A 24111-nucleotide genomic window follows, 5' to 3' on the forward strand; every position below is an offset into this window, starting at 1 on the left:
ATGTGATAGTCAGGGGGATGATGAGACAGAAGTACTGTGATGTGATTGTCAGGGGGATGATGAGACAGTAGTACTGTGATGTGATAGGGGATGATGAGACAGTAGTACTGTGATGTGATAGGGGATGATGAAACAGTAGTACTGTGATGTGATAGTCAGGGGGATTATGAGACAGTAGTAATGTGATGTGATAGTCAGGGGGATGATGAGACAGTAGTACTGTGATGTGATAGTCAGGGGGATGATGAGACAGTAGTAATGTGATGTGATAGTCAGGGGGATGATGAGACAGTAGTACTGTGATGTGATAGGGGATGATGAGACTGTAGTACTGTGATGTGATAGTCAGGGGGATGATGAGACAGTAGTACTGTGATGTGATAGTAAGGGGGATGATGAGATAGTAGTGCTGTGATGTGATAGGGGGATGAGGAGACAGTAGTAATGTGATGTGATAGAGGGATGATGAGACAGTAGTACTGTGATGTGATAGGGGGATGATGAGACAGTAGTACTGTGATGTGATTGTCAGGGGGATGATGAGACAGTAGTACTGTGATGTGATTGTCAGGGGATGATGAGACAGTAGTACTGTGATGTGATTGTCAGGGGGATGATGAGACAGTAGTACTGTGATGTGATAGTCAAGGGGATGATGAGACAGTAGTACTGCCATGTGAGAGGTATCCTCAGGGGGATGATGAGATAGTAGTACTCCCATGTGATAGGCATCCTCAGGGGGATGATGAGACAGTAGTACTGTGATGTGATAGTCAGGGGGATGATGAGACAGTAGTACTCCCATGTGATAGTCAGGGGGATGATGAGACAGTAGTACTGCCATGTGACAGGTATCCTCACGGGGATGATGATACAGTAGTACTGCCATGTGACAGGTATCCTCAGGGGGATGATGAGATAGTAGTACTCCCATGTGATAGGCATCCTCAGGGGGATGATGAGACAGTAGTACTGTGATGTGATAGTCAGGGGGATGATGAGACAGTAGTACTGTGATGTGATAGTCAAGGGGATGATGAGACAGTAGTACTTCCATGTGACAGGTATCCTCACGGGGATGATGATACAGTAGTACTGCCATGTGATAGGCATCCTCAGGGGGAAGATGAGACAGTAGAACTGCCATGTGATAGTCAGGGGGATGATGAGACAGTAGTACTGCCATGTGACAGGTATCCTCAGGGGGATGATGAGACAGTAGTACTGCCATGTGATAGGCATCCTCAGAGGGATGATGAGACAGTAGTACTGCCATGTGATAGTCAGGGGGATGATGAGACGGTAGTACTGTGATGTGATAGTCAGGAGGAAGATGAGACAGTAGTACTGTGATGTGATAGTCAGGGGAATGATGAGACAGTAGCACTGCCATATGACAGGTATCCTCAGGGGGATGATGAGACAGTAGTACTGCCATGTGATAGGCATCCTCAGGGGGATAATGAGACAGTAGTACTGCCATGTGATAGTCAGGGGGATGATGAGACGGTAGCACTGTGATGTGATAGTCAGGAGGAAGATGAGACAGTAGTACTGTGATGTGATAGTCAGGGGGATGATGAGACAGTAGTAATGTGATGTGATAGAGGGATGATGAGACAGTAGTACTGTGATGTGATAGTCAGGGGGATGATGAGACAGTAGTACTGTGATGTGATAGGGGATGATGAAACAGTAGTACTGTGATGTGATAGTCAGGAGGATGATGAGACGGTAGTACTGTGATGTGATAGTCAGGAGGAAGATGAGACAGTAGTACTGTGATGTGATAGTCAGGGGGATGATGAGACAGTAGTACTGTGATGTGATAGTCAGGGGGATGATGAGACAGTAGTACTGTGATGTGATAGTCAGGGGGATGATGAGACAGTAGTACTGTGATGTGATAATCAGGGGGATGATGAGACAGTAGTACTGTGATGTGATAGTGAGGGGGATGATGAGACAGTAGTAATGTGATGTGATAGAGGGATGATGAGACAGTTGTACTGTGATGTGATAGTCCGGGGGATGATGAGACAGAAGTACTGTGATGTGATTGTCAGGGGGATGATGAGACAGTAGTACTGTGATGTGATAGAGGGATGATGAGACAGTAGTACTGTGATGTGATAGGGGATGATGAGACGGTAGTACTGTGATGTGATAGTGAGGGGGATGATGAGACAGTAGTACTGTGATGTGATTGTCAGGGGGATGATGAGACAGTAGTACTGTGATGTGATTGTCAGGGGGATGATGAGACAGTAGTACTGTGATGTGATAGTCAAGGGGATGATGAGACAGTACTGCCATGTGAGAGGTATCCTCAGGGGGATGATGAGATAGTAGTACTCCCATGTGATAGGCATCCTCAGGGGGATGATGAGACAGTAGTACTGCCATGTGACAGGTATCCTCACGGGGATGATGATACAGTAGTACTGCCTTGTGACAGGTATCCTCAGGGGGATGATGAGATAGTAGTACTCCCATGTGATAGGCATCCTCAGGGGGATGATGAGACAGTAGTACTGTGATGTGATAGTCAGGGGGATGATGAGATAGTAGTACATCCCTGTGATAGGCATCCTCAGGGAGATGATGAGACAGTAGTACTGTGATGTGATAGTCAGGGGGATGATGAGACAGTAGTACTGTATGTGATAATCAGGGGGATGATGAGACAGTAGTACTGCCATGTGACAGGTATCCTCACGGGCATGATGATACAATAGCCCTGCCATATGACAGGTATCCTCAGGGGGATGATGAGACAGTAGTACTGCCATGTGATAGGCTTCCTCAGGGGGATGATGAGACAGTAGTACTGCCATGTGATAGTCAGGGGGATGATGAGACGGTAGTACTGTGATGTGATAGTCAGGAGGAAGATGAGACAGTAGTACTGTGATGTGATAGTCAGGGGGATGATGAGACAGTAGTAATGTGATGTGATAGAGGGATGATGAGACAGTAGTACTGTGATGTGATAGTCAGGGGGATGATGAGACAGTAGTACTGTGATGTGATAATCAGGGGATGATGAGACAGTTGTACTGTGATGTGATAATCAGGGGGATGATGAGACAGTAGTAATGTGATGTGATAGTCAGGGGGATGATGAGACAGTAGTACTGTGATTTGATAGGGGATGATGAGACAGTAGTAAAGTGATGTGATAGTGAGGGGGATGATGAGACAGTAGTTATGTGATGTGATAGGGGATGATGAAACAGTAGTACTGTGATGTGATAGTCAGGGGGATGATGAGACAGTAGTACTGTGATGTGATAGGGGATGATGAGACAGTAGTACTGTGATTTGATAGGGGATGATGAGACAGTAGTACTGTGATGTGATAGTGAGGGGGATGATGAGACAGTAGTAATGTGATGTGATAGGGGATGATGAAACAGAAGTACTGTGATGTGATAGTCAGGGGGATGATGAGACAGTAGTACTGTGATGTGATAGGGGATGATGAGACTGTAGTACTGTGATGTGTTAGTCAGGGGGATGATGAGACAGTAGTACTGTGATGTGATAGTAAGGGGGATGATGAGATAGTAGTGCTGTGATGTGATAGGGGGATGAGGAGACAGTAGTAATGTGATGTGATAGAGGGATGGTGAGACAGTAGTACTGTTATGTGATAGGGGGATGATGAGACAGTAGTACTGTGATGTGATTGTCAGGGGGATGATGAGACAGTAGTACTGTGATGTGATTGTCAGGGGGATGATGAGACAATAGTACTGTGATGTGATTGTCAGGGGGATGATGAGACAGTAGTACTGTGATGTGATAATCAGGGGGATGATGAGACAGTAGTACTGTGATGTGATAGTCAGGGGGATGATGAGACAGTAGTACTGCCATGTGACAGGTATCCTCACGGGCATGATGATACAATAGCACTGCCATATGACAGGTATCCTCAGGGGGATGATGAGACAGTAGTACTGCCATGTGATAGGCTTCCTCAGGGGGATGATGAGACAGTAGTACTGCCATGTGATAGTCAGGGGGATGATGAGACGGTAGTACTGTGATGTGATAGTCAGGAGGAAGATGAGACAGTAGTACTGTGATGTGATAGTCAGGGGGATGATGAGACAGTAGTAATGTGATGTGATAGAGGGATGATGAGACAGTAGTACTGTGATGTGATAGTCAGGGGGATGATGAGACAGTAGTACTGTGATGTGATAGTCAGGGGGATGATGAGACAGTAGTACTGTGATGTGATAGTCAGGGGGATGATGAGACAGTAGTACTGTGATGTGATAATCAGGGGATGATGAGACAGTTGTACTGTGATGTGATAATCAGGGGGATGATGAGACAGTAGTAATGTGATGTGATAGTCAGGGGGATGATGAGACAGTAGTACTGTGATTTGATAGGGGATGATGAGACAGTAGTACTGTGATGTGATAGTGAGGGGGATGATGAGACAGTAGCTATGTGATGTGATAGGGGATGATGAAACAGTAGTACTGTGATGTGATAGTCAGGGGGATGATGAGACAGTAGTACTGTGATGTGATAGGGGATGATGAGACAGTAGTACTGTGATTTGATAGGGGATGATGAGACAGTAGTACTGTGATGTGATAGTGAGGGGGATGATGAGACAGTAGTAATGTGATGTGATAGGGGATGATGAAACAGAAGTACTGTGATGTGATAGTCAGGGGGATGATGAGACAGTAGTACTGTGATGTGATAGGGGATGATGAGACTGTAGTACTGTGATGTGATAGTCAGGGGGATGATGAGACAGTAGTACTGTGTTGTGATAGTAAGGGGGATGATGAGATAGTAGTGCTGTGATGTGATAGGGGGATGAGCAGACAGTAGTAATGTGATGTGATAGAGGGATGATGAGACAGTAGTACTGTGATGTGATAGGGGGATGATGAGACAGTAGTACTGTGATGTGATTGTCAGGGGGATGATGAGACAGTAGTACTGTGATGTGATTGTCAGGGGGATGATGAGACAGTAGTACTGTGATGTGATTGTCAGGGGGATGATGAGACAGTAGTACTGTGATGTGATAGTCAAGGGGATGATGAGACAGTAGTACTGCCATGTGACTGGTATCCTCAGGGGGATGATGAGATAGTAGTACTCCCATGTGATAGGCATCCTCAGGGGGATGATGAGACAGTAGTACTGTAATGTGATAGTCAGGGGGATGATGAGACAGTAGCACTGCCATATGACAGGTATCCTCAGGGGGATGATGAGACAGTAGTACTGCCATGTGATAGGCATCCTCAGGGGGATAATGAGACAGTAGTACTGCCATGTGATAGTCAGGGGGATGATGAGACGGTAGCACTGTGATGTGATAGTCAGGAGGAAGATGAGACAGTAGTACTGTGATGTGATAGTCAGGGGGATGATGAGACAGTAGTAATGTGATGTGATAGAGGGATGATGAGACAGTAGTACTGTGATGTGATAGTCAGGGGGATGATGAGACAGTAGTACTGTGATGTGATAGGGGATGATGAAACAGTAGTACTGTGATGTGATAGTCAGGAGGATGATGAGACGGTAGTACTGTGATGTGATAGTCAGGAGGAAGATGAGACAGTAGTACTGTGATGTGATAGTCAGGGGGATGATGAGACAGTAGTACTGTGATGTGATAGTCAGGGGGATGATGAGACAGTAGTACTGTGATGTGATAGTCAGGGGGATGATGAGACAGTAGTACTGTGATGTGATAATCAGGGGGATGATGAGACAGTAGTACTGTGATGTGATAGTGAGGGGGATGATGAGACAGTAGTAATGTGATGTGATAGAGGGATGATGAGACAGTTGTACTGTGATGTGATAGTCCGGGGGATGATGAGACAGAAGTACTGTGATGTGATTGTCAGGGGGATGATGAGACAGTAGTACTGTGATGTGATAGAGGGATGATGAGACAGTAGTACTGTGATGTGATAGGGGATGATGAGACGGTAGTACTGTGATGTGATAGTGAGGGGGATGATGAGACAGTAGTACTGTGATGTGAATGTCAGGGGGATGATGAGACAGTAGTACTGTGATGTGATTGTCAGGGGGATGATGAGACAGTAGTACTGTGATGTGATAGTCAAGGGGATGATGAGACAGTACTGCCATGTGAGAGGTATCCTCAGGGGGATGATGAGATAGTAGTACTCCCATGTGATAGGCATCCTCAGGGGGATGATGAGACAGTAGTACTGCCATGTGACAGGTATCCTCACGGGGATGATGATACAGTAGTACTGCCTTGTGACAGGTATCCTCAGGGGGATGATGAGATAGTAGTACTCCCATGTGATAGGCATCCTCAGGGGGATGATGAGACAGTAGTACTGTGATGTGATAGTCAGGGGGATGATGAGATAGTAGTACATCCCTGTGATAGGCATCCTCAGGGAGATGATGAGACAGTAGTACTGTGATGTGATAGTCAGGGGGATGATGAGACAGTAGTACTGTATGTGATAGTCAGGGGGATGATGAGACAGTAGTACTGCCATGTGACAGGTATCCTCACGGGCATGATGATACAATAGCCCTGCCATATGACAGGTATCCTCAGGGGGATGATGAGACAGTAGTACTGCCATGTGATAGGCTTCCTCAGGGGGATGATGAGACAGTAGTACTGCCATGTGATAGTCAGGGGGATGATGAGACGGTAGTACTGTGATGTGATAGTCAGGAGGAAGATGAGACAGTAGTACTGTGATGTGATAGTCAGGGGGATGATGAGACAGTAGTAATGTGATGTGATAGAGGGATGATGAGACAGTAGTACTGTGATGTGATAGTCAGGGGGATGATGAGACAGTAGTACTGTGATGTGATAATCAGGGGATGATGAGACAGTTGTACTGTGATGTGATAATCAGGGGGATGATGAGACAGTAGTAATGTTATGTGATAGTCAGGGGGATGATGAGACAGTAGTACTGTGATTTGATAGGGGATGATGAGACAGTAGTAAAGTGATGTGATAGTGAGGGGGATGATGAGACAGTAGTTATGTGATGTGATAGGGGATGATGAAACAGTAGTACTGTGATGTGATAGTCAGGGGGATGATGAGACAGTAGTACTGTGATGTGATAGGGGATGATGAGACAGTAGTACTGTGATTTGATAGGGGATGATGAGACAGTAGTACTGTGATGTGATAGTGAGGGGGATGATGAGACAGTAGTAATGTGATGTGATAGGGGATGATGAAACAGAAGTACTGTGATGTGATAGTCAGGGGGATGATGAGACAGTAGTACTGTGATGTGATAGGGGATGATGAGACTGTAGTACTGTGATGTGTTAGTCAGGGGGATGATGAGACAGTAGTACTGTGATGTGATAGTAAGGGGGATGATGAGATAGTAGTGCTGTGATGTGATAGGGGGATGAGGAGACAGTAGTAATGTGATGTGATAGAGGGATGGTGAGACAGTAGTACTGTTATGTGATAGGGGGATGATGAGACAGTAGTACTGTGATGTGATTGTCAGGGGGATGATGAGACAGTAGTACTGTGATGTGATTGTCAGGGGGATGATGAGACAATAGTACTGTGATGTGATTGTCAGGGGGATGATGAGACAGTAGTACTGTGATGTGATAATCAGGGGGATGATGAGACAGTAGTACTGTGATGTGATAGTCAGGGGGATGATGAGACAGTAGTACTGCCATGTGACAGGTATCCTCACGGGCATGATGATACAATAGCACTGCCATATGACAGGTATCCTCAGGGGGATGATGAGACAGTAGTACTGCCATGTGATAGGCTTCCTCAGGGGGATGATGAGACAGTAGTACTGCCATGTGATAGTCAGGGGGATGATGAGACGGTAGTACTGTGATGTGATAGTCAGGAGGAAGATGAGACAGTAGTACTGTGATGTGATAGTCAGGGGGATGATGAGACAGTAGTAATGTGATGTGATAGAGGGATGATGAGACAGTAGTACTGTGATGTGATAGTCAGGGGGATGATGAGACAGTAGTACTGTGATGTGATAGTCAGGGGGATGATGAGACAGTAGTACTGTGATGTGATAGTCAGGGGGATGATGAGACAGTAGTACTGTGATGTGATAATCAGGGGATGATGAGACAGTTGTACTGTGATGTGATAATCAGGGGGATGATGAGACAGTAGTAATGTGATGTGATAGTCAGGGGGATGATGAGACAGTAGTACTGTGATTTGATAGGGGATGATGAGACAGTAGTACTGTGATGTGATAGTGAGGGGGATGATGAGACAGTAGCTATGTGATGTGATAGGGGATGATGAAACAGTAGTACTGTGATGTGATAGTCAGGGGGATGATGAGACAGTAGTACTGTGATGTGATAGGGGATGATGAGACAGTAGTACTGTGATTTGATAGGGGATGATGAGACAGTAGTACTGTGATGTGATAGTGAGGGGGATGATGAGACAGTAGTAATGTGATGTGATAGGGGATGATGAAACAGAAGTACTGTGATGTGATAGTCAGGGGGATGATGAGACAGTAGTACTGTGATGTGATAGGGGATGATGAGACTGTAGTACTGTGATGTGATAGTCAGGGGGATGATGAGACAGTAGTACTGTGTTGTGATAGTAAGGGGGATGATGAGATAGTAGTGCTGTGATGTGATAGGGGGATGAGCAGACAGTAGTAATGTGATGTGATAGAGGGATGATGAGACAGTAGTACTGTGATGTGATAGGGGGATGATGAGACAGTAGTACTGTGATGTGATTGTCAGGGGGATGATGAGACAGTAGTACTGTGATGTGATTGTCAGGGGGATGATGAGACAGTAGTACTGTGATGTGATTGTCAGGGGGATGATGAGACAGTAGTACTGTGATGTGATAGTCAAGGGGATGATGAGACAGTAGTACTGCCATGTGACTGGTATCCTCAGGGGGATGATGAGATAGTAGTACTCCCATGTGATAGGCATCCTCAGGGGGATGATGAGACAGTAGTACTGTAATGTGATAGTCAGGGGGATGATGAGACAGTAGTACTGTGATGTGATAGTCAAGGGGATGATGAGACAGTAGTACTGCCATGTGACAGGTATCCTCACGGGGATGATGATACAGTAGTACTGCCATGTGATAGGCATCCTCAGGGGGAAGATGAGACAGTAGAACTGCAATGTGATAGTCAGGGGGATGATGAGACAGTAGTACTGTGATGTGATAGTTAGGAGGATGATGAGACAGTAATACTGTGATGTGATAGTCAGGGGGATGATGAGACAGTAGTACTGTGATGTGATAGGGGGATGATGAGACAGTAGTACTGTGATGTGATAGTCAGGGGGATGATGAGACAGTAGTACTGTGATGTGATAGGGGGATGATGAGACAGTAGTACTGTGATGTGATTGTCAGGGGGATGATGAGACAGTAGTACTGTGATGTGATTGTAAGGGGGATGATGAGACAGTAGTACTGTGATGTGATTGTCAGGGGGATGATGAGACAGTAGTACTGTGATTTGATAGTCAAGGGGATGATGAGACAGTAGTACTGCCATGTGACTGGTATCCTCAGGGGGATGATGAGACAGTAGTACTGTGATGTGATTGTCAGGGGGATGATGAGACAGTAGTACTGTGATGTGATTGTCAGGGGGATGATGAGACAGTAGTACTGTGATGTGATAGTCAGGGGGATGATGAGATAGTAGTACTGTGATGTGATAGTCAGGGGGATGATGAGACAGTAGTACTGTGATGTGATAGGGAATGATGAGACAGTAGTACTGTGATGTGATAGTCAGGGGGATGATGAGACAGTAGTTCTGTGATGTGATAGTCAGGGGGATGATGAAACAGTAGTACTGTGATGTGATAGTCAGGGGGATGATGAGACAGTAGTACTGTGATGTGATAGTCAGGGGGATGATGAGACAGTAGTAATGTGATGTGATAGTCAGGGGGATGATGAGACAGTAGTACTGTGATGTGATAGGGGATGATGAGACTGTAGTACTGTGATGTGATAGTCAGGGGGATGATGAGACAGTAGTACTGTGATGTGATAGTAAGGGGGATGATGAGATAGTAGTGCTGTGATGTGATAGGGGGATGAGGAGACAGTAGTAATGTGATGTGATAGAGGGATGATGAGACAGTAGTACTGTGATGTGATAGGGGGATGATGAGACAGTAGTACTGTGATGTGATTGTCAGGGGGATGATGAGACAGTAGTACTGTGATGTGATTGTCAGGGGGATGATGAGACAGTAGTACTGTGATGTGATTGTCAGGGGGATGATGAGACAGTAGTACTGTGATGTGATAGTCAAGGGGATGATGAGACAGTAGTACTGCCATGTGAGAGGTATCCTCAGGGGGATGATGAGATAGTAGTACTCCCATGTGATAGGCATCCTCAGGGGGATGATGAGACAGTAGTACTGTGATGTGATAGTCAGGGGGATGATGAGACAGTAGTACTCCCATGTGATAGTCAGGGGGATGATGAGACAGTAGTACTGCCATGTGACAGGTATCCTCACGGGGATGATGATACAGTAGTACTGCCATGTGACAGGTATCCTCAGGGGGATGATGAGATAGTAGTACTCCCATGTGATAGGCATCCTCAGGGGGATGATGAGACAGTAGTACTGTGATGTGATAGTCAGGGGGATGATGAGACAGTAGTACTGTGATGTGATAGTCAAGGGGATGATGAGACAGTAGTACTGCCATGTGACAGGTATCCTCACGGGGATGATGATACAGTAGTACTGCCATGTGATAGGCATCCTCAGGGGGAAGATGAGACAGTAGAACTGCCATGTGATAGTCAGGGGGATGATGAGACAGTAGTACTGCCATGTGACAGGTATCCTCAGGGGGATGATGAGACAGTAGTACTGCCATGTGATAGGCATCCTCAGAGGGATGATGAGACAGTAGTACTGCCATGTGATAGTCAGGGGGATGATGAGACGGTAGTACTGTGATGTGATAGTCAGGAGGAAGATGAGACAGTAGTACTGTGATGTGATAGTCAGGGGAATGATGAGACAGTAGCACTGCCATATGACAGGTATCCTCAGGGGGATGATGAGACAGTAGTACTGCCATGTGATAGGCATCCTCAGGGGGATAATGAGACAGTAGTACTGCCATGTGATAGTCAGGGGGATGATGAGACGGTAGCACTGTGATGTGATAGTCAGGAGGAAGATGAGACAGTAGTACTGTGATGTGATAGTCAGGGGGATGATGAGACAGTAGTAATGTGATGTGATAGAGGGATGATGAGACAGTAGTACTGTGATGTGATAGTCAGGAGGATGATGAGACGGTAGTACTGTGATGTGATAGTCAGGAGGAAGATGAGACAGTAGTACTGTGATGTGATAGTCAGGGGGATGATGAGACAGTAGTACTGTGATGTGATAGTCAGGGGGATGATGAGACAGTAGTACTGTGATGTGATAGTCAGGGGGATGATGAGACAGTAGTACTGTGATGTGATAGTGAGGGGGATGATGAGACAGTAGTACTGTGATGTAATAGTGAGGGGGATGATGAGACAGTAGTAATGTGATGTGATAGAGGGATGATGAGACAGTTGTACTGTGATGTGATAGTCCGGGGGATGATGAGACAGAAGTACTGTGATGTGATTGTCAGGGGGATGATGAGACAGTAGTACTGTGATGTGATAGAGGGATGATGAGACAGTAGTACTGTGATGTGATAGGGGATGATGAGACGGTAGTACTGTGATGTGATAGTGAGGGGGATGATGAGACAGTAGTACTGTGATGTGATTGTCAGGGGGATGATGAGACAGTAGTACTGTGATGTGATTGTCAGGGGGATGATGAGACAGTAGTACTGTGATGTGATAGTCAAGGGGATGATGAGACAGTACTGCCATGTGAGAGGTATCCTCAGGGGGATGATGAGATAGTAGTACTCCCATGTGATAGGCATCCTCAGGGGGATGATGAGACAGTAGTACTGCCATGTGACAGGTATCCTCACGGGGATGATGATACAGTAGTACTGCCTTGTGACAGGTATCCTCAGGGGGATGATGAGATAGTAGTACTCCCATGTGATAGGCATCCTCAGGGGGATGATGAGACAGTAGTACTGTGATGTGATAGTCAGGGGGATGATGAGATAGTAGTACAGCCCTGTGATAGGCATCCTCAGGGAGATGATGAGACAGTAGTACTGTGATGTGATAGTCAGGGGGATGATGAGACAGTAGTACTGTATGTGATAGTCAGGGGGATGATGAGACAGTAGTACTGCCATGTGACAGGTATCTTCACGGGCATGATGATACAATAGCACTGCCATATGACAGGTATCCTCAGGGGGATGATGAGACAGTAGTACTGCCATGTGATAGGCTTCCTCAGGGGGATGATGAGACAGTAGTACTGCCATGTGATAGTCAGGGGGATGATGAGACGGTAGTACTGTGATGTGATAGTCAGGAGGAAGATGAGACAGTAGTACTGTGATGTGATAGTCAGGGGGATGATGAGACAGTAGTAATGTGATGTGATAGAGGGATGATGAGACAGTAGTACTGTGATGTGATAGTCAGGGGGATGATGAGACAGTAGTACTGTGATGTGATAGTCAGGGGGATGATGAGACAGTAGTAGTGTGATGTGATAGTCAGGGGGATGATGAGACAGTAGTACTGTGATGTGATAATCAGGGGATGATGAGACAGTTGTACTGTGATGTGATAATCAGGGGGATGATGAGACAGTACTAATGTGATGTGATAGTCAGGGGGATGATGAGACAGTAGTACTGTGATTTGATAGGGGATGATGAGACAGTAGTACTGTGATGTGATAGTGAGGGGGATGATGAGACAGTAGTTATGTGATGTGATAGGGGATGATGAAACAGTAGTACTGTGATGTGATAGTCAGGGGGATGATGAGACAGTAGTACTGTGATGTGATAGGGGATGATGAGACAGTAGTACTGTGATTTGATAGGGGATGATGAGACAGTAGTACTGTGATGTGATAGTGAGGGGGATGATGAGACAGTAGTAATGTGATGTGATAGGGGATGATGAAACAGAAGTACTGTGATGTGATAGTCAGGGGGATGATGAGACAGTAGTACTGTGATGTGATAGGGGATGATGAGACTGTAGTACTGTGATGTGATAGTCAGGGGGATGATGAGACAGTAGTACTGTGATGTGATAGTAAGGGGGATGATGAGATAGTAGTGCTGTGATGTGATAGGGGGATGAGGAGACAGTAGTAATGTGATGTGATAGAGGGATGGTGAGACAGTAGTACTGTTATGTGATAGGGGGATGATGAGACAGTAGTACTGTGATGTGATTGTCAGGGGGATGATGAGACAGTAGTACTGTGATGTGATTGTCAGGGGGATGATGAGACAATAGTACTGTGATGTGATTGTCAGGGGGATGATGAGACAGTAGTACTGTGATGTGATAATCAGGAGGATGATGAGACAGTAGTACTGTGATGTGATAGTCAGGGGGATGATGAGACAGTAGTACTGCCATGTGACAGGTATCCTCACGGGCATGATGATACAATAGCACTGCCATATGACAGGTATCCTCAGGGGGATGATGAGACAGTAGTACTGCCATGTGATAGGCTTCCTCAGGGGGATGATGAGACAGTAGTACTGCCATGTGATAGTCAGGGGGATGATGAGACGGTAGTACTGTGATGTGATAGTCAGGAGGAAGATGAGACAGTAGTACTGTGATCTGATAGTCAGGGGGATGATGAGACAGTAGTAATGTGATGTGATAGAGGGATGATGAGACAGTAGTACTGTGATGTGATAGTCAGGGGGATGATGAGACAGTAGTACTGTGATGTGATAGTCAGGGGGATGATGAGACAGTAGTACTGTGATGTGATAGTCAGGGGGATGATGAGACAGTAGTACTGTGATGTGATAATCAGGGGATGATGAGACAGTTGTACTGTGATGTGATAATCAGGGGGATGATGAGACAGTAGTAATGTGATGTGATAGTCAGGGGGATGATGAGACAGTAGTACTGTGATTTGATAGGGGATGATGAGACAGTAGTACTGTGATGTGATAGTGAGGGGGATGATGAGACAGTAGTTATGTGATGTGATAGGGGATGATGAAACAGTAGTACTGTGATGTGATAGTCAGGGGGATGATGAGACAGTAGTACTGTGATGTGATAGGGGATGATGAGACAGTAGTACTGTGATTTGATAGGGGATGATGAGACAGTAGTACTGTGATGTGATAGTGAGGGGGATGATGAGACAGTAGTAATGTGATGTGATAGGGGATGATGAAACAGAAGTACTGTGATGTGATAGTCAGGGGGATGATGAGACAGTAGTACTGTGATGTGATAGGGGATGATGAGACTGTAGTACTGTGATGTGATAGTCAGGGGGATGATGAGACAGTAGTACTGTGTTGTGATAGTAAGGGGGATGATGAGATAGTAGTGCTGTGATGTGATAGGGGGATGAGCAGACAGTAGTAATGTGATGTGATAGAGGGATGATGAGACAGTAGTACTGTGATGTGATAGTCAGGGGGATGATGAGACAGTAGTACTGTGATGTGATAGTCAGGGTGATGATGAGACAGTAGTACTGTGATGTGATAGTCAGGGGGATGATGAGATAGTAGTACTGTGATGTGATAGTCAGGGGGATGATGAGACAGTAGTACTGTGATGTGATAGGGGATGATGAGACAGTAGTACTGTGATGTGATAGTCAGGGGGATGATGAGACAGTAGTACTGTGATGTGATAGTCAGGGGGATGATGAGACAGTAGTACTGTGATGTGATAGTCAGGGTGATGGTGAGACAGTAGTACTGTGATGTGATAGTCAGGGGGATGATGAGACAGTAGTACTGTGATGTGATAGAGTGATGATGAGACAGTAGTACTGTGATGTGATAGGGGATGATGAGACAGTAGTACTGTGATGTGATAGAGGAATGATGAGATGGTAGTACTGTGATGTGATAGTGAGGGGGATGATGAGACAGTAGTAATGTGATGTGATAGGGGATGATGAAACAGTAGTACTGTGATGTGATAGTCAGGGGGATGATGAGACAGTAGTACTGTGATGTGATAGGGGGATGATGAGACAGTAGTACAGTGATGTAATAGTAAGAGGGATGATGAGATAGTAGTGATGTGATGTGATAGGGGGATGACGAGACAGTATTAATGTGATGTGATAGAGGGATGATGAGACAGTAGTACTGTGATGTGATTGTCAGGGGGATGATGAGACAGTAGTACTGTGATGTGATTGTCAGGGGGATGATGAGACAGTAGTACTGTGATGTGATAGGGGGATGATGAGACAGTAGTACAGTGATGTGATTGTCAGTGGGATGATGAGACAGTAGTTCTGTGATGTGATTGTCAGGGGGATGATGAGACAGTAGTACTGTGATGTGATTGTCAGGGGGATGATGAGACAGTAGTACTGTAATGTGATAGTCAGGGGGATGATGAGACAGTAGTACTGCCATGTGACAGGTATCCTCACGGGGATGATGATACAGTAGTACTGCCATGTGACAGGTATCCTCAGGGGGATGATGAGATAGTAGTACTCCCATGTGATAGGCATCCTCAGGGGGATGATGAGACAGTAGTACTGTGATGTGATAGTCAGGGGGATGATGAGATAGTAGTACTGTGATGTGATAGGGGATGATGAGACAGTAGTACTGTGATGTGATAGTGAGGGGGATGATGAGACAGTAGTAATGTGATGTGATAGAGGGATGATGAGACAGTTGTACTGTGATGTGATAGTCAGGGGGATGATGAGACAGAAGTACTGTGATGTGATTGTCAGGGGGATGATGAGACAGTAGTACTGTGATGTGATAGGGGATGATGAAACAGTAGTACTGTAATGTGATAGGGTATGATGAAACAGTAGTACTGTGATGTGATAGTCAGGGGTATTATGAGACAGTAGTAATGTGATGTGATAATCAGGGGGATGATGAGACAGTAGTACTGTGATGTGATTGTCAGGGGGATGATGAGACAGTAGTAATGTGATGTGATAGTCAGGGGGATGATGAGACAGTAGTACTGTGATGTGATAGGGGATGATGAGACAGTAGTACTGTGATGTGATAGTGAGGGGGATGATGAGACAGTAGTAATGTGATGTGATAGGGGATGATGAAACAGTAGTACTGTGATGTGATAGTCAGGGGGATGATGAGACAGTAGTACTGTGATGTGGTAGGGGATGATGAGACTGTAGTACTGTGATGTGATAGTCAGGGGGATGATGAGACAGTAGTACTGTGATGTGATAGTAAGGGGGATGATGAGATAGTAGTGCTGTGATGTGATAGGGGGATGAGGAGACAGTAGTAATGTGATGTGATAGAGGGATGATGAGACAGTAGTACTGTGATGTGATAGGGGGATGATGAGACAGTAGTACTGTGATGTGATTGTCAGGGGGATGATGAGACAGTAGTACTGTGATGTGATTGTCAGGGGGATGATGAGACAGTAGTACTGTGATGTGATTGTCAAGGGGATGATGAGACAGTAGTACTGTGATGTGATAGTCAAGTTGATGATGAGACAGTAGTACTGCCATGTGAGAGGTATCCTCAGGGGGATGATGAGATAGTAGTACTCCCATGTGATAGGCATCCTCAGGGGGATGATGAGACAGTAGTACTGCCATGTGACAGGTATCCTCACGGGGATGATGATACAGTAGTACTGCCATGTGACAGGTATCCTCAAGGGGATGATGAGATAGTAGTACTCCCATGTCATAGGCATCCTCAGGGGGATGATGAGACAGTAGTACTGTGATGTGATAGTCAGGGGGATGATGAGACAGTAGTACTGTATGTGATAGTCAGGGGGATGATGAGACAGTAGTACTGCCATGTGACAGGTATCCTCACGGGCATGATGAGACAGTAGCACTGCCATATGACAGGTATCCTCAGGGGGATGATGAGACAGTAGTACTGCCATGTGATAGGCTTCCTCAGGGGGAAGATGAGACAGTAGTACTGCCATGTGATAGTCAGGGGGATGATGAGACGGTAGTACTGTGATGTGATAGTCAGGAGGAAGATGAGACAGTATTACTGTGATGTGATAGTCAGGGGGATGATGAGACAGTAGTAATGTTATGTGATAGAGGGATGATGAGACAGTAGTACTGTGAGGTGATAGTCAGGGGGATGATGAGACAGTAGTACTGTGATGTGATAGTCAGGGGGATGATGAGACAGTAGTACTGTGATGTGATAATCAGGGGATGATGAGACAGTTGTACTGTGATGTGATATTCAGGGGGATGATGAGACATTAGTAATGTGATGTGATAGGGGATGATGAGACAGTAGTACTGTGATGTGATAGTGAGGGGGATGATGAGACAGTAGTAATGTGATGTGATAGGGGATGATGAAACAGTAGTACTGTGATGTGATAGTCAGGGGGATGATGAGACAGTAGTACTGTGATGTGATAGGGGATGATGAGACTGTAGTACTGTGATGTGATAGTCAGGGGGATGATGATACAGTAGTACTGTGATGTGATAGTAAGGGGGATGATGAGATAGTAGTGCTGTGATGTGATAGAGGGATGAGGAGACAGTAGTAATGTGATGTGATTGTCAGGGGGATGATGAGACAGTAGTACTGTGATGTGATTGTCAGGGGGATGATGAGACAGTAGTACTGTGATGTGATTGTCAGGGGGATGATGAGACAGTAGTACTGTGATGTGATAGTCAAGGGGATGATGAGACAGTAGTACTGCCATGTGACTGGTATCCTCAGGGGGATGAAAAGATAGTAGTACTCCCATGTGATAGGCATCCTCAGGGGGATGATGAGACAGTAGTACTGTGATGTGATAGTCAGGGGGATGATGAGACAGTAGTACTGTGATGTGATAGTCAAGGGGATGATGAGACAGTAGTACTGCTATGTGACAGGTATCCTCACGGGGATGATGATACAGTAGTACTGCCATGTGATAGGCATCCTCAGGGGGAAGATGAGACAGTAGAACTGCCATGTGATAGTCAGGGGGATGATGAGACGGTAGTACTGTGATGTGATAGTTAGGAGGATGATGAGACAGTAGTACTGTGATGTGATAGTCAGGGGGATGATGAGACAGTAGTACTGTGATGTGATAGGGGGATGATGAGACAGTAGTACTGTGATGTGATAGTCAGGGGGATGATGAGACAGTAGTACTGTGACGTGATAGTCAGGGTGATGATGAGACAGTAGTACTGTGATGTGATAGTCAGGGGGATGATGAGATAGTAGTACTGTGATGTGATAGTCAGGGGGATGATGAGACAGTAGTACTGTGATGTGATAGGGGATGATGAGACAGTAGTACTGTGATGTGATAGTCAGGGGGATGATGAGACAGTAGTACTGTGATGTGATTGTCAGGGGGATGATGAGACAGTAGTACTGTAATGTGATAGGGGGATGATGAGACAGTACTACAGTGATGTGATTGTCAGGGGGATGATGAGACAGTAGTTCTGTGATGTGATTGTCAGGGGGATGATGAGACAGTAGTACTGTGATGTGATAGTCAGGGTGATGGTGAGACAGTAGTACTGTGATGTGATAGTCAGGGGGATGATGAGACAGTAGTACTGTGATGTGATAGGGGATGATGTGACAGTAGTACTGTGATGTGATAGAGTGATGATGAGACAGTAGTACTGTGATGTGATAGGGGATGATGAGACAGTAGTACTGTGATGTGATAGAGGGATGATGAGACGGTAGTACTGTGATGTGATAGTGAGGGGGATGATGAGACAGTAGTACTGTGATGTAATAGTAAGGGGGATGATGAGATAGTAGTGCTGTGATGTGATAGGGGGATGAGGAGACAGTAGTAATGTGATGTGATAGAGGGATGATGAGACAGTAGTACTGTGATGTGATTGTCAGGGGGATGATGAGACAGTAGTACTGTGATGTGATTGTCAGGGGGATGATGAGACAGTAGTACTGTAATGTGATAGGGGGATGATGAGACAGTACTACAGTGATGTGATTGTCAGGGGGATGATGAGACAGTAGTTCTGTGATGTGATTGTCAGGGGGATGATGAGACAGTAGTACTGTGATGTGATTGTCAGGGGGATGATGAGACAGTAGTACTGTAATGTGATAGTCAGGGGGATGATGAGACAGTAGTACTGCCATGTGACAGGTATCCTCACAGGGATGATGATACAGTAGTACTGCAATGTGACAGGTATCCTCAGGGGGATGATGAGATAGTAGTACTCCCATGTGATAGGCATCCTCAGGGGGATGATGAGACAGTAGTACTGTGATGTGATAGTCAGGGGGATGATGAGATAGTAGTACTGTGATGTGATAGGGGATGATGAGACAGTAGTACTGTGATGTGATAGTGAGGGGGATGATGAGACAGTAGTAATGTGATGTGATAGTCAGGGGGATGATGAGACAGTAGTACTGTGATGTGATAGTCAGGGGGATGATGAGACAGTAGTAATGTGATGTGATAGTCAGGGGGATGATGAGACAGTAGTACTGTGATGTGATAGGGGATGATGAGACTGTAGTACTGTGATGTGATAGTCAGGGGAATGATGAGACAGTAGTACTGTGATGTGATAGTAAGGGGGATGATGAGATAGTAGTGCTGTGATGTGATAGGGGGATGAGGAGACAGTAGTACTGTGATGTGATAGGGGATGATGAGACAGTAGTAATGTGATGTGATAGTCAGGGGGATGATGAGACAGTAGTACTGTGATGTGATAGTCAGGGGGATGATGAGACAGTAGTAATGTGATGTGATAGTCAGGGGGATGATGAGACAGTAGAACTGTGATGTGATTGGGGATGATGAGACAGTAGTACTGTGATGTGATAGTGAGGGGGATGATGAGACAGTAGTAATGTGATGTGATAGAGGGATGATGAGACAGTTGTACTGTGATGTGATAGTCAGGGGGATGATGAGACAGAAGTACTGTGATGTGATTGTCAGGGGGATGATGAGACAGTAGTACTGTGATGTGATAGGGGATGATGAGACAGTAGTACTGTGATGTGATAGGGGATGATGAAACAGTAGTACTGTGATGTGATAGTCAGGGGGATTATGAGACAGTAGTAATGTGATGTGATAGTCAGGGGGATGATGAGACAGTAGTACTGTGATGTGATAGTCAGGGGGATGATGAGACAGTAGTAATGTGATGTGATAGTCAGGGGGATGATGAGACAGTAGTACTGTGATGTGATAGGGGATGATGAGACTGTAGTACTGTGATGTGATAGTCAGGGGGATGATGAGACAGTAGTACTGTGATGTGATAGTAAGGGGGATGATGAGATAGTAGTGCTGTGATGTGATAGGGGGATGAGGAGACAGTAGTAATGTGATGTGATAGAGGGATGATGAGACAGTAGTACTGTGATGTGATAGGGGGATGATGAGACAGTAGTACTGTGATGTGATTGTCAGGGGGATGATGAGACAGTAGTACTGTGATGTGATTGTCAGGGGATGATGAGACAGTAGTACTGTGATGTGATTGTCAGGGGGATGATGAGACAGTAGTACTGTGATGTGATAGTCAAGGGGATGATGAGACAGTAGTACTGCCATGTGAGAGGTATCCTCAGGGGGATGATGAGATAGTAGTACTCCCATGTGATAGGCATCCTCAGGGGGATGATGAGACAGTAGTACTGTGATGTGATAGTCAGGGGGATGATGAGACAGTAGTACTCCCATGTGATAGTCAGGGGGATGATGAGACAGTAGTACTGCCATGTGACAGGTATCCTCACGGGGATGATGATACAGTAGTACTGCCATGTGACAGGTATCCTCAGGGGGATGATGAGATAGTAGTACTCCCATGTGATAGGCATCCTCAGGGGGATGATGAGACAGTAGTACTGTGATGTGATAGTCAGGGGGATGATGAGACAGTAGTACTGTGATGTGATAGTCAAGGGGATGATGAGACAGTAGTACTTCCATGTGACAGGTATCCTCACGGGGATGATGATACAGTAGTACTGTCATGTGATAGGCATCCTCAGGGTGAAGATGAGACAGTAGAACTGCCATGTGATAGTCAGGGGGATGATGAGACAGTAGTACTGCCATGTGACAGGTATCCTCAGGGGGATGATGAGACAGTAGTACTGCCATGTGATAGGCATCCTCAGAGGGATGATGAGACAGTAGTACTGCCATGTGATAGTCAGGGGGATGATGAGACGGTAGTACTGTGATGTGATAGTCAGGAGGAAGATGAGACAGTAGTACTGTGATGTGATAGTCAGGGGAATGATGAGACAGTAGCACTGCCATATGACAGGTATCCTCAGGGGGATGATGAGACAGTAGTACTGCCATGTGATAGGCATCCTCAGGGGGATAATGAGACAGTAGTACTGCCATGTGATAGTCAGGGGGATGATGAGACGGTAGCACTGTGATGTGATAGTCAGGAGGAAGATGAGACAGTAGTACTGTGATGTGATAGTCAGGGGGATGATGAGACAGTAGTAATGTGATGTGATAGAGGGATGATGAGACAGTAGTACTGTGATGTGATAGTCAGGGGGATGATGAGACAGTAGTACTGTGATGTGATAGGGGATGATGAAACAGTAGTACTGTGATGTGATAGTCAGGAGGATGATGAGACGGTAGTACTGTGATGTGATAGTCAGGAGGAAGATGAGACAGTAGTACTGTGATGTGATAGTCAGGGGGATGATGAGACAGTAGTACTGTGATGTGATAGTCAGGGGGATGATGAGACAGTAGTACTGTGATGTGATAGTCAGGGGGATGATGAGACAGTAGTACTGTGATGTGATAATCAGGGGGATGATGAGACAGTAGTACTGTGATGTGATAGTGAGGGGGATGTTGAGACAGTAGTAATGTGATGTGATAGAGGGATGATGAGACAGTTGTACTGTGATGTGATAGTCCGGGGGATGATGAGACAGAAGTACTGTGATGTGATTGTCAGGGGGATGATGAGACAGTAGTACTGTGATGTGATAGAGGGATGATGAGACAGTAGTACTGTGATGTGATAGGGGATGATGAGACGGTAGTACTGTGATGTGATAGTGAGGGGGATGATGAGACAGTAGTACTGTGATGTGATTGTCAGGGGGATGATGAGACAGTAGTACTGTGATGTGATTGTCAGGGGGATGATGAGACAGTAGTACTGTGATGTGATAGTCAAGGGGATGATGAGACAGTACTGCCATGTGAGAGGTATCCTCAGGGGGATGATGAGATAGTAGTACTCCCATGTGATAGGCATCCTCAGGGGGATGATGAGACAGTAGTACTGCCATGTGACAGGTATCCTCACGGGGATGATGATACAGTAGTACTGCCTTGTGACAGGTATCCTCAGGGGAATGATGAGATAGTAGTACTCCCATGTGATAGGCATCCTCAGGGGGATGATGAGACAGTAGTACTGTGATGTGATAGTCAGGGGGATGATGAGATAGTAGTACATCCCTGTGATAGGCATCCTCAGGGAGATGATGAGACAGTAGTACTGTGATGTGATAGTCAGGGGGATGATGAGACAGTAGTACTGTATGTGATAGTCAGGGGGATGATGAGACAGTAGTACTGCCATGTGACAGGTATCCTCACGGGCATGATGATACAATAGCCCTGCCATATGACAGGTATCCTCAGGGGGATGATGAGACAGTAGTACTGCCATGTGATAGGCTTCCTCAGGGGGATGATGAGACAGTAGTACTGCCATGTGATAGTCAGGGGGATGATGAGACGGTAGTACTGTGATGTGATAGTCAGGAGGAAGATGAGACAGTAGTACTGTGATGTGATAGTCAGGGGGATGATGAGACAGTAGTAATGTGATGTGATAGAGGGATGATGAGACAGTAGTACTGTGATGTGATAGTCAGGGGGATGATGAGACAGTAGTACTGTGATGTGATAATCAGGGGATGATGAGACAGTTGTACTGTGATGTGATAATCAGGGGGATGATGAGACAGTAGTAATGTGATGTGATAGTCAGGGGGATGATGAGACAGTAGTACTGTGATTTGATAGGGGATGATGAGACAGTAGTAAAGTGATGTGATAGTGAGGGGGATGATGAGACAGTAGTTATGTGATGTGATAGGGGATGATGAAACAGTAGTACTGTGATGTGATAGTCAGGGGGATGATGAGACAGTAGTACTGTGATGTGATAGGGGATGATGAGACAGTAGTACTGTGATTTGATAGGGGATGATGAGACAGTAGTACTGTGATGTGATAGTGAGGGGGATGATGAGACAGTAGTAATGTGATGTGATAGGGGATGATGAAACAGAAGTACTGTGATGTGATAGTCAGGGGGATGATGAGACAGTAGTACTGTGATGTGATAGGGGATGATGAGACTGTAGTACTGTGATGTGTTAGTCAGGGGGATGATGAGACAGTAGTACTGTGATGTGATAGTAAGGGGGATGATGAGATAGTAGTGCTGTGATGTGATAGGGGGATGAGGAGACAGTAGTAATGTGATATGATAGAGGGATGGTGAGACAGTAGTACTGTTATGTGATAGGGGGATGATGAGACAGTAGTACTGTGATGTGATTGTCAGGGGGATGATGAGACAGTAGTACTGTGATGTGATTGTCAGGGGGATGATGAGACAATAGTACTGTGATGTGATTGTCAGGGGGATGATGAGACAGTAGTACTGTGATGTGATAATCAGGGGGATGATGAGACAGTAGTACTGTGATGTGATAGTCAGGGGGATGATGAGACAGTAGTACTGCCATGTGACAGGTATCCTCACGGGCATGATGATACAATAGCACTGCCATATGACAGGTATCCTCAGGGGGATGATGAGACAGTAGTACTGCCATGTGATAGGCTTCCTCAGGGGGATGATGAGACAGTAGTACTGCCATGTGATAGTCAG

The 24111-nt window shown here is 45.7% G+C and overlaps 1 protein-coding gene across 1 annotated transcript in view; it reads right to left on the minus strand.

Annotated features, from left to right (window-relative positions):
* The window catches only part of LOC148453947 (ecto-ADP-ribosyltransferase 5-like), a 362221-nt gene that overhangs the window by 162221 nt on the left and 175889 nt on the right, over positions 1-24111 (minus strand). The window lies entirely within an intron of this gene.

This window comes from Taudactylus pleione, unplaced genomic scaffold (assembly GCF_031769625.1).
Source record: "Taudactylus pleione unplaced genomic scaffold, aTauple2 ptg001056l, whole genome shotgun sequence".
Lineage (NCBI taxonomy): Eukaryota > Metazoa > Chordata > Amphibia > Anura > Myobatrachidae > Taudactylus > Taudactylus pleione.